This window comes from Trachemys scripta, chromosome 4 (genome assembly GCF_013100865.1).
Source record: "Trachemys scripta elegans isolate TJP31775 chromosome 4, CAS_Tse_1.0, whole genome shotgun sequence".
Lineage (NCBI taxonomy): Eukaryota > Metazoa > Chordata > Testudines > Emydidae > Trachemys > Trachemys scripta.
The window spans coordinates 31,688,361-31,697,956 of NC_048301.1; the positions used below are offsets into that span (position 1 = coordinate 31,688,361).

Consider the following 9,596-nt stretch of genomic DNA (forward strand, 5'->3'; position numbering starts at 1 on the left):
TAGGCTAATTTTGGAAAATGTCAATATGACAAAAAAGGAAAATTTCACAGGAGAGAGTTTCTGACCCCTTCAAGTCCAGAATGGAATTTGTGGTCAAAATGAACAAGCATACTAGAATACTAGTCGATAGCCTTGTGGTCAAGACACTCACCTATGCTAGGGGAGACCCAGCTTCAAATCCCTACTGTACTCAATTCAGAGGTGGGACTTCACAGGTCTCCCACATCCCAGCTATTTGCTGTTCTTAGGGCGCTCTCTTGTTTTTCCATGAACATTTTAAAAAAATTTCATTCAATGCAGCCCTTCTGAAAAAAAATCAGGCCACTTATCTAGCTGCCTGAGTTATGGATTAGGAGACTAATTAGTGCAAATTATGATGCTAGTTTTGTGATGTGGAAACTAGCAAGTGAACTGAGACCATTAACTCATGCACAATGGTGCTATAAATAATATTTTATGTAGGCTGCCAAACACCCACTTGTTGATAATTTTTGGTAGCTACTAATAGGTCAGATTTGAATCTGTGATCTAGAGGTGATCGGTTCTGTATCCCATCCCTTATTTCAGACAGTTTGTGTTATTTAAAGTAAGGTCATTACTTTGAGATCTATTTCAGTGCTCCATTACACTAGTTTTTATTCTGTTGCCACTTCATTAATTTCAATAGAGTGACCTTGGTGTCAAACAGTTGTAATGAAGTGGAGAATCAGGCCCACAGACTAGAATGAGGAGCTAGAAAACACCTTGCTGTACTCTGAAATATTAGAAATGTCAGTGTTACATTTCAAGGGTCTGATCCTGCAATCTGCAATCACCCAAATACTCCTTACTAAAGCCTGTAGACCCATTTACTTCAGCTTCAGACTGGGGTCTCATGAGCTTCACAAACTAGGCAGGGTTGTATCGGGCTTGGATACAGAAAATGATAGGGTTCTCTTGGAACTAGAATTAGTGATTTACCAGGTGAACCATGTCTTTAATGGACCAACACCTCCACTTAGTGCAGTGGGCCAAAATGCAATTGGCAATACCATCTTTAAGATGGGTGTGAGGGTTTATGCCCCTGGTTGCAGGGCAGCACAGCCTAATGGCTAGAGTCCCTAGAATCACCCCTGGTTGCAGGGCTGTTGGACCTTACTACTGGCTCAGCACAGGGTGGGGGGGGGGGGAAGAGGGGGTCCTACCAAAACACGCTGAGGCTTACCAGGGGCAAGGTACCAGTCCATCACCTCCCCTGGGTCACTTCCTACCAGGTTGGGAGTTGGAGTCTCCCATGAATCCAGGGTTCTCCATGGGTCTCCAGGTCCATCACCTCCCCTAGTTCCTCTCACAGTAGGGGTTCATGCTGGACTGTAGAAGCCTCTGTTCCTGGCAGCTTCAAGAACATCAGCTGGTCCTCTGCAGGCACTTCCCAGTTAGGTCCTTCCCCTGTGGCCACCAGCCCAGACTGAGCTGAATTCCCTCCCTTTATACTCCCTGAGCACTTGGAGCATGCCCAGTACGCACGGGGTGGGACTTCCTCTGTCAGGGCTACTGGTCTGACGTTGCTGGGTCCAGTGTGGAGTGGGGCTGCCCTGTCACAATGGGACATACAACCAAGCTGCTGCTGCTGCTTTACTTACTACTTTGGATCACCCCTCAAACATTCCTCCCCAGCACTCACTCTTCTCTCTGCAGGGATTCTTCTGGAGCAGGCTCTGAAACAACCTCTCCCTTTCTCAAATTCCAGCACAGGTCTCCTGTGTGAGCATATTTGCTTATTCTACCCCCCAAAACCCCCTCTTTTATTCTTCACTAAGAATCTATCAACCCCAGTTTTCCTACCCATTGGTTTCTACTATTAACACCTTTTTCCTTTTAAATATTTTTCTTTTTTTAAAGAAAAAGAAAGCTATAATGAAAAATTAAATGAAACCACAAAACCCCATTAGTGTAACACTTAGTCTGACCTAGATCTACGGAATCAAAGAAAATTCAGAACTAATGATGCATCTGCTTTGTTCAGCTACCCCAGTCATGTCTAAGCATCACAACTCATGGGGCACCAGGCTGTAAGTGGCTTTCTGCAGCAACAGAAGAAAATTATTGTTGGCTTATCAGCAGAGGCCCCTGAGTTAGTTTTCCTAAATAGTGATGGAGTTTTAACATTTAGAAATGTAGACTCTGGAGAAAATTTGCCCCATGGTTATAAAAACTTTAAAATAGGTCAAGATCTAGACTGAAATATTCGTGTCATATTAACTGAAAGTGAAGCCAACTGGATTTATCACAAAACCTGAATGGAAATTTACATTTATAACCCATTGGACTGAGAATTTGCAAAGATGAAAGCGAGAATTTTACTATCAGTTTATCGGTCCTTTAACAATGATGTTAACAACTGAAACCAAGGTTCCCCCCAAAGTTTATAGGGAAGGAGGGAGACAAGTCAATAAATGGTCTTAATGTTAGTCCCCAAAGTAGGAGATATTTGGAATTAAAATAAAAAATCCTCCAATTATTATTTTGGGATAGTTTTGAAAATATATACAAAAACTAGCAGTTAATAGTGCGCAAATAGCAATAACTCTCCAAAAATGTTTCAGGCCCCTCATTTTTTTTCCTTTTTCCCACACACCCAAATCCAGCCATATGATCTCTTCCCATCATCAGTGTGTTATTTGTTTTAATTAGGTTAGATTCCACTTGGGTCGAGAATTTATTATGTCTGTAAACTGCCAACATCACCTATGTTATTATATAAATAGGTTCTATTCTAATAAAATCACAGGAAATAAAGCCATGTAAAAGACCTCAATATTACTTTAGTAATTAAGAATGTGCAAATTGATTACTACAGTACTTGGGGGGAGGGATAGCTCAGTGGTTTGAGGATTGGCCTGCTAAACCCAGGGTTGTGAGTTCAATCTGTGAAGGGGGCCATTTAGGGATATGGGGCAAAAATCTGTTGGATGATTTAATTGGGGATTGGTCCTGCTTTGAACAGGGGGTTAGACTAGATGATCTCCTAAGGTCCCTTCCACCCCTGGTATTCTATGATAACCCTTAGAATGCTGGCATCAGCTGACTGGCAGTTGGAAGAAACTTTCTGAAGATGGAGATTTTGTACCCCATGAACAAAGGGTACAATTCTTCCACATCTTAGTATAATTAGAAGCAGCACCTAACTTGACTCCATTATTTCATAATGAGCAAGAGAATGTACTGTGTAAAACCCATCAACAGCCATATTACTAGATTTTATTTTCATATTTCTTCATATTCACTAATGGCAGTTTTCTCAATATGACTCAGCTTTTGCTACATCAGTCCACAACAGTTAATCCTTTCCAGAAAATAACTGTCTCTTATACATGCTGCATCTAATACATGATTTTAAGAACAGTCTATTAGCACAATCCACTAGTCCAGCACAGAGTAGCATGATGGTGTAATACTTCTGATGCAATCAGAATTTATTCAGCCTTTTCTGAAGCCATTGTTTTTATAACTGTGAGTTTTGTAAGTAAAGACTATGTAGCTATAAAGTCTTCTTCTATTCTTCTGTAGTGAAGTAATTGGTCTTCTAATCCAAAATTGTCTATCAACATAGCAAATCTCGGTTTCTTGCCATCTGCAGAGTACAGACAAGGCTGATTGGAGCTCATAAAGCATCACTCTGGGTGATGCTGCTCCATTTGGCTGTTAAAGGCTGCAAATCTGACAAATTATTCTTGGACTTGTACACTTTGACCAGTTTGAATCTTTGAAATAGCTCTCCTTTCTCTTGAGTCTGCTTCACCAGTCTTATCTTCTCCTCCAGAAGATTTTGTTGAATAATGGGAACAGCATGGGAAGAATTCTGAACACACAGAGATGTCTGTCATGTAAACAACTTTTCAGATGTGTACTTTTAGCATAGTTTTTCTTCAGGCTTTCACAGCCATCTTGTAATCTGGGACAGGGTCTCTTTGTCAACAGAGACTCTTCTTTAAAAATAGTAATCCTTTTCTTCAGCATCTCCTCTAAAGCACTTTGCTAGTGAAATGAATTCCGCCACAGCAGAATTAGATGAACATCTAGTTTTCCTTAATTGCTCCTTATGTGTTGTGTTCATTGGCTGTTTCCTTGAACTAGAGCTCCAAAGAGTGTCCCACAGTCCTTTGGAGTCCTCTGCATTTATGTCAATTTGTCTAACAAGGGTGTTTCCCCATCTTGAGAATGAAAAGCTAATTTACTTGGAATCCTCTGGTGCTGCCTGGTCACTATATAAATAATAATATTGTAAAACTTTAGGCCATGATAAAGTATTTATGTATAAAAGTGTAGAATGCCAGGGTGATAGAATAAATGACCTGCTAGGTCCATTTCCAGTTTCTATGTTTCATAGAATCATAGAATAATAGGAATGTAAGGAACCTCAATAGGTCTTCTAGTCTAGTGTCCTGCACTCATGGCAGGACTAAGTATTATCTAAACCAACCCTGACAGGTGTTTGTCTAACCTGCTCTTAAAAATCTCCAGTGATAGAAATTCCACAACCTCCCTAGGCAATTTATTCCAGTGCTTAACCACCCTGACAGGAAATTTTTCCTAATGTTCAATCTAAACAGCCCTTGCTGCAATTTAAGCTCATTGCTTCTTGTTCTACCCTGACATTAAAGAGAACAATTTTTCTCCCTCCTTCTTATAACAAGCTTTTATGTACTTGAAAACTATTATCATTCCCCCTCCTCAGTATTTTCTCTTCACCAGACTAAACAAACCCAATTTTTTCAATCTTCCCTCATAGGTCATGTTTTCTAGACTTTTAATTATTTTTGTTGCTGTTCTCTGGACTTTCTCCAATTTGTTCACATCTTTCCTGAAATGTGGTGCACAGAACTGGACAAAACACTCCAATTGAGGCATAATGAGCAGAATTACTTCTTGTGTCTTCCTGCTAAAAAATCCCAGAATGATGTTTTCTTTTTTCTTTTTGCAAGTGTTACACTGTTGACTGATATTTAGCTTGTGATCCAATGTAACACCTAGATCTCTTTCCTTCATTTCCCATTTTGTATGTGTTCAACTGATTGTTCCTTCCTACGTGGAGTACTTTGCATTTGTCCTTATTGAATTTCATCCTATTTACTTCAGACCATTTATCCAGTTTGTCCAGATCATTTTAATCCTATCCTCCAAAGTGCTTGCAACCCCTCCCATCTTGGTATCATCCTCAAACTCTATAAGTGTACTCTCTATGCCATTATCTAAATTATTGATGAAGATATTGAACAGAACCAGACCCAGAACTGATCCCAGTGGGACCCCACTTGATATACCCTTCCAGCTTAACTGTGAACCACTGACAACTACTCTATTTTATGAGACGGGGAAGATTTAATGGGTGGGAACACAAGGGAATAAAGATTGAGCCAAAACTGAACCAGTCCCCAACACGGTATTATTGGACATGCTGCCTTTCAGCTGAGATGTAAAACTGACTTTCTGACCATTCATTACAAATTCAATGGCACATTTTGTCAGAGTAGTGTTGTTAGCACTTCTGTCCTGACTAAAATCCGGTTTAGGTAATGAACATTCTACCTGCTTATATGTCTCTGCAGATTCAACTGTATACAGTACACAGCTGCCCCCATCTTGTTCCAAACTGTTATGTAGCAGTGATGTATGACACCAGGGCTCTAGCCTGCTACCCTTAATTCATCTGTCTTCAATGGGAACAACATGATGGCAAGAGTGGGCCCTTAAAAAGCTACCACATTCCAACCTTGAGGTGACTGCATTTTAGTAGTTGGTGAAACGTCTATAATATGTGGGAGTGCTTATATATATAGAGAGAGAGACTGATCTGGCTCTCAAGAAATTTAATTGTAATCCTCTTATTGACCTCGAGTGGAGCAGGACTTTATCATGCAATTTCTACACTGACATAAATAGCAGCAAATAGTGAGATAAAAGCACAATTTCAAATGTAGGAAGAGGCAGTCGTCCACAAATGTAGATGTGTTCTAATTATCTCTAGACTGGTCAGTAACACTGAAAAATAAGTAACTAAAACAAGAATAACATATTTTCAACGTTCCTTAACCAACAAAAATGTTATCATTATTTCTGAAATACTGTATTGCTATTCCTCTTTCCTTTCAGGGAAATTGTAATTTTCATTTGTCTCTTCAATATTATGGTGATGAGTGTTGTAGTGATTATAGGAGGGGTGGGTAAAACTGATTATTTTTAAGGTTGCTCAACACTTCCCATTATAAGACCCTCCTTTCAGTTGCTTATAACTTTGCCAGGTATAATTGTTTGGGCTGAAATTTTCCATGCTGGGGGTCTGTCAGGCTTAAATATTTTGGAAAATTTCAGCCAAAACAGTTCAGTTTTTTTCCAAGAATAAGGACAAATAAATTGTGTTGCCCATGTTAACAATTCTGGAGACCTTTTCTTTGAGAAGCTCTAGTGCCTCATGCTTTTGAGCAGGGACTTGAAATTTGGCAGAGGGAGGCCTTTGTGTCGGGGATGTGCCTTTTGCCTCCCCATGAAAAACTGTCCAAATAGGACCAAATTATAAGCCTTTGGAAAACCACAGTTCACACATGTTTAATAGAGAATTCTTAGATTTCTTAGTTAGATTAGCCAACTTCCCTGAAGTGTCCATCTGCCCTGGGCATACTCCAGCCCTGAGATAAGCAGGACTTTCCCTGCAATTGAACCTTGGGCTTCTGCAGGCTGATCCATGTCCAGGCACTGGAAGTGAGACCAGGGAGACTCTCCTGTGCTCTCGGTGACCCCTCTGCTGAGCTCAGACAACTCTGGGGAAGGAAGTTGCCTGGTCTGAATGCAGGGGGGACAAAAGCCAGATATGTAGGCAGAAGGATGGGAGGGGGTAATAGATTGGAACAAGGAGCCTGGGAAGAAGCAGAAACTTGCTGATCAAGGAAACTAGAATTGAGGCTGGAAGCCAGAGGCAGAAGACTAGAACAGGGAGTGGTGGGGTAAAGGCAGGGGAGAAGACTGTGATTTGCTGTGCAATGGACTGGGACTGGGAGCCAGGGATGGCCACAAGGCAGGAGGAAAAGAGAGCCAGTCGATGGCAAGGAAGACTGAGATCACATGAGAAACCCAGGGGCAGGAAAAGGACAGAAGACTGAGACCGCCTGGGAAAGGAGACTGGGACTGAGAATGCATAGAACAGGGAGAAGGTGATGAGGGGAAAGAAGAAACAGATCTGAAGGATCCAGTGTGCAGGGGAAGAACCAAGACTGGTTAGGCGAAGAGACTGGGACAAGAAGCCAGGGAGCCAGGGACATTGTGATTGGATGAGCATATGGAGGTAGATTAGGACTGGGAGCCAGTGGGTATGGGTTATGTAGGGGGTGTGGAAACTGGAGGTCTGGGTCAGAGTGAGAGACAGATTGGATGAGGAGATGTGTGGGGTTGGGGAACTGGGAGGGCAACGAGACTGGGACTGGGAAACTGTGACGGTGACGGAGTCCAAAAGGGTAAGATTAGGACTTATTGGGCAATGAGGCAGAAAGTGGGATGGAAAGCCTGAGGTATGGAGACTGGTGCTGGGAGGAGGAGCCAGTGTGAGGAAGAGACAGAACAAAGGCAGAGTGTAGGGGATAGAGTAGAAGAGAGTCACACATTGGGGGAATGGTCAGAAGAGTTTGTGTCAGCTAGAGCACATTCACCTCCAGAGCCTGGAACGGAACTCCGGATTTCTGAGTCTCAGCATTCTCTGCTGTCAGCAAATAACTATGAAACACATTGGCAAACTGTCCCATCTCCCCCAGTGGTGCTACTACTGCTGCTATCAGTTACGCCATTCGCTCAAGTAGAAGAGGTCTGAACCTAAAGGTTCCAACCTTACTGGTGCCCCATGTGGGTGTCATTATGATGTCACATGAGGGAAAAATAGTATGTGATCATGTAATTAAAGAGTAACCTATATACACATCAGAATTGCTGGACAACCAGCTGAGACAGGAGTAGATGCAGGCTGGAACAGGTATTGGCTAGCATGGAAACAGGCATAGGAGCAAGGGTGACTAGAGCTGGAGAAGCAGCAAGGGGCAGGGAGTGGAACAGGAGCATGGTCAAGCTCTTGAAGCTACTGATAATGGGAGTATTCCCATCCAGCTAATGATATTGAGCAGACAAGAGAAAGTACTTCCCCCAGGAGCCTATATACCTGTCTTGGGATCACCTGGGTGGGTCCTTGTCTCTGGATTGGCTGAACCCTGGTTGAATGGCATGGGGCCTGTCAACAGACCTGAAGGAAATTGCTTCTGCTGACTCATCACACTCACTGACTCAGGGATGAACCATCAGGTTTAGGTAGTTCAGGCTCACAGGTATCTCAGGCTTAGGCAGGCTCAGAGGCAACTCAGGGATGATTCATCACAATGCCCAAGGGGCCAAATTAAGGTTGCACAGACAATCTTAATTCTGGCATTTCCTAACTTTTGAGAGCTTCACTTTTCAATCTTAATGATGTTCTTTTAATGTATGCTTTTTATATATGTGTGTAGCGTAAATCAAAAGAATTACACCCTAAATTGGGGGTGAAATGGCAGGGTCTTTCACTAGAAACTCATTTGTTTGGAAAATATTCTGCATAATAGCTTATTTTCATGTTAATTATGCTTCCGTAAAACATCTTACTTGGCAATGGAAGAGATAAATTAATTCAGTCAGTAAATCAACAAAAGTTATTTTCTTTCCATACAACTATTCTTATGCTGCTGGATGGCTATCACCATATGATTATGAGTTTAATTAATCATAAGGACACCTGGAGCTTGTGTGTAGGCATGTCTGATGTAGTTAAATCTATTAAACACAGTTATTAAAAGAAACCTATCTAAGTTAAAATATAAATCTCCCCAAGCATTCAGAGTTTATTACACTATGCTGCGCACACATATACACACAACAACAACAAAACCTGGCAGTAGTTCAATAAAAACCCATCTGAAATCACTGTTGTGTTTTGCCATTTACCAGAAAAAAAAGCTCAGCATGGGCAGAGCACCTGTTTGACAAGTTTTAGCCTGAAGCAGGCTGACAGCTAAGACAGTTTTCATAAATGTGTCTGTGTGTGTGTACATGTATATATGTATATAAAGCTGGATGGGAGAAAGGTATATTTTAATGAAAATGTGACAAACTGAATGACAGCACTGCTGCTAGAGAAAATCACTCCCCAGCCAGCTCCCATTCAAAATCTGTAGCTTTGTTTACAACAAAATGCTTAAGAAATGAGACAGTCTCATGCTGAAATCTCTCTCCTCCCCATACACATTCACTATACAAATGTAACAATTCTTTAATGAGTTAGTATGTACTGCATAACTCTCTGTAAAACAATTAAGTATGGAAGGATGGAGGATCAAAAGCAGCATTTTTGTGGCTGGCTGAATTGAGTTAATTTGTTCCTTTTTGAATGTTTGTTTTTTAAACAGTTGCTGGGTGTATTTTTCTAATTAAGTGTTATGGCAACTACAAAACGTGTATAGGAAAGAGTTCTGTGGGGAAATTTTTTTTACTCATTTCAAAAGTGAAATCCAAAAACTTCTTGATATCCTGAACCAAGGATTTTCAGAATA

General features: G+C 41.2%; 1 pseudogene; it reads right to left on the bottom strand.

Moving 5' to 3' along the window:
- Nucleotides 1-3,217: 3,217 nt before the first annotated feature.
- LOC117876115 lies at nucleotides 3,218-7,814 on the bottom strand (annotated as a pseudogene).
- Nucleotides 7,815-9,596: the final 1,782 nt, after the last annotated feature.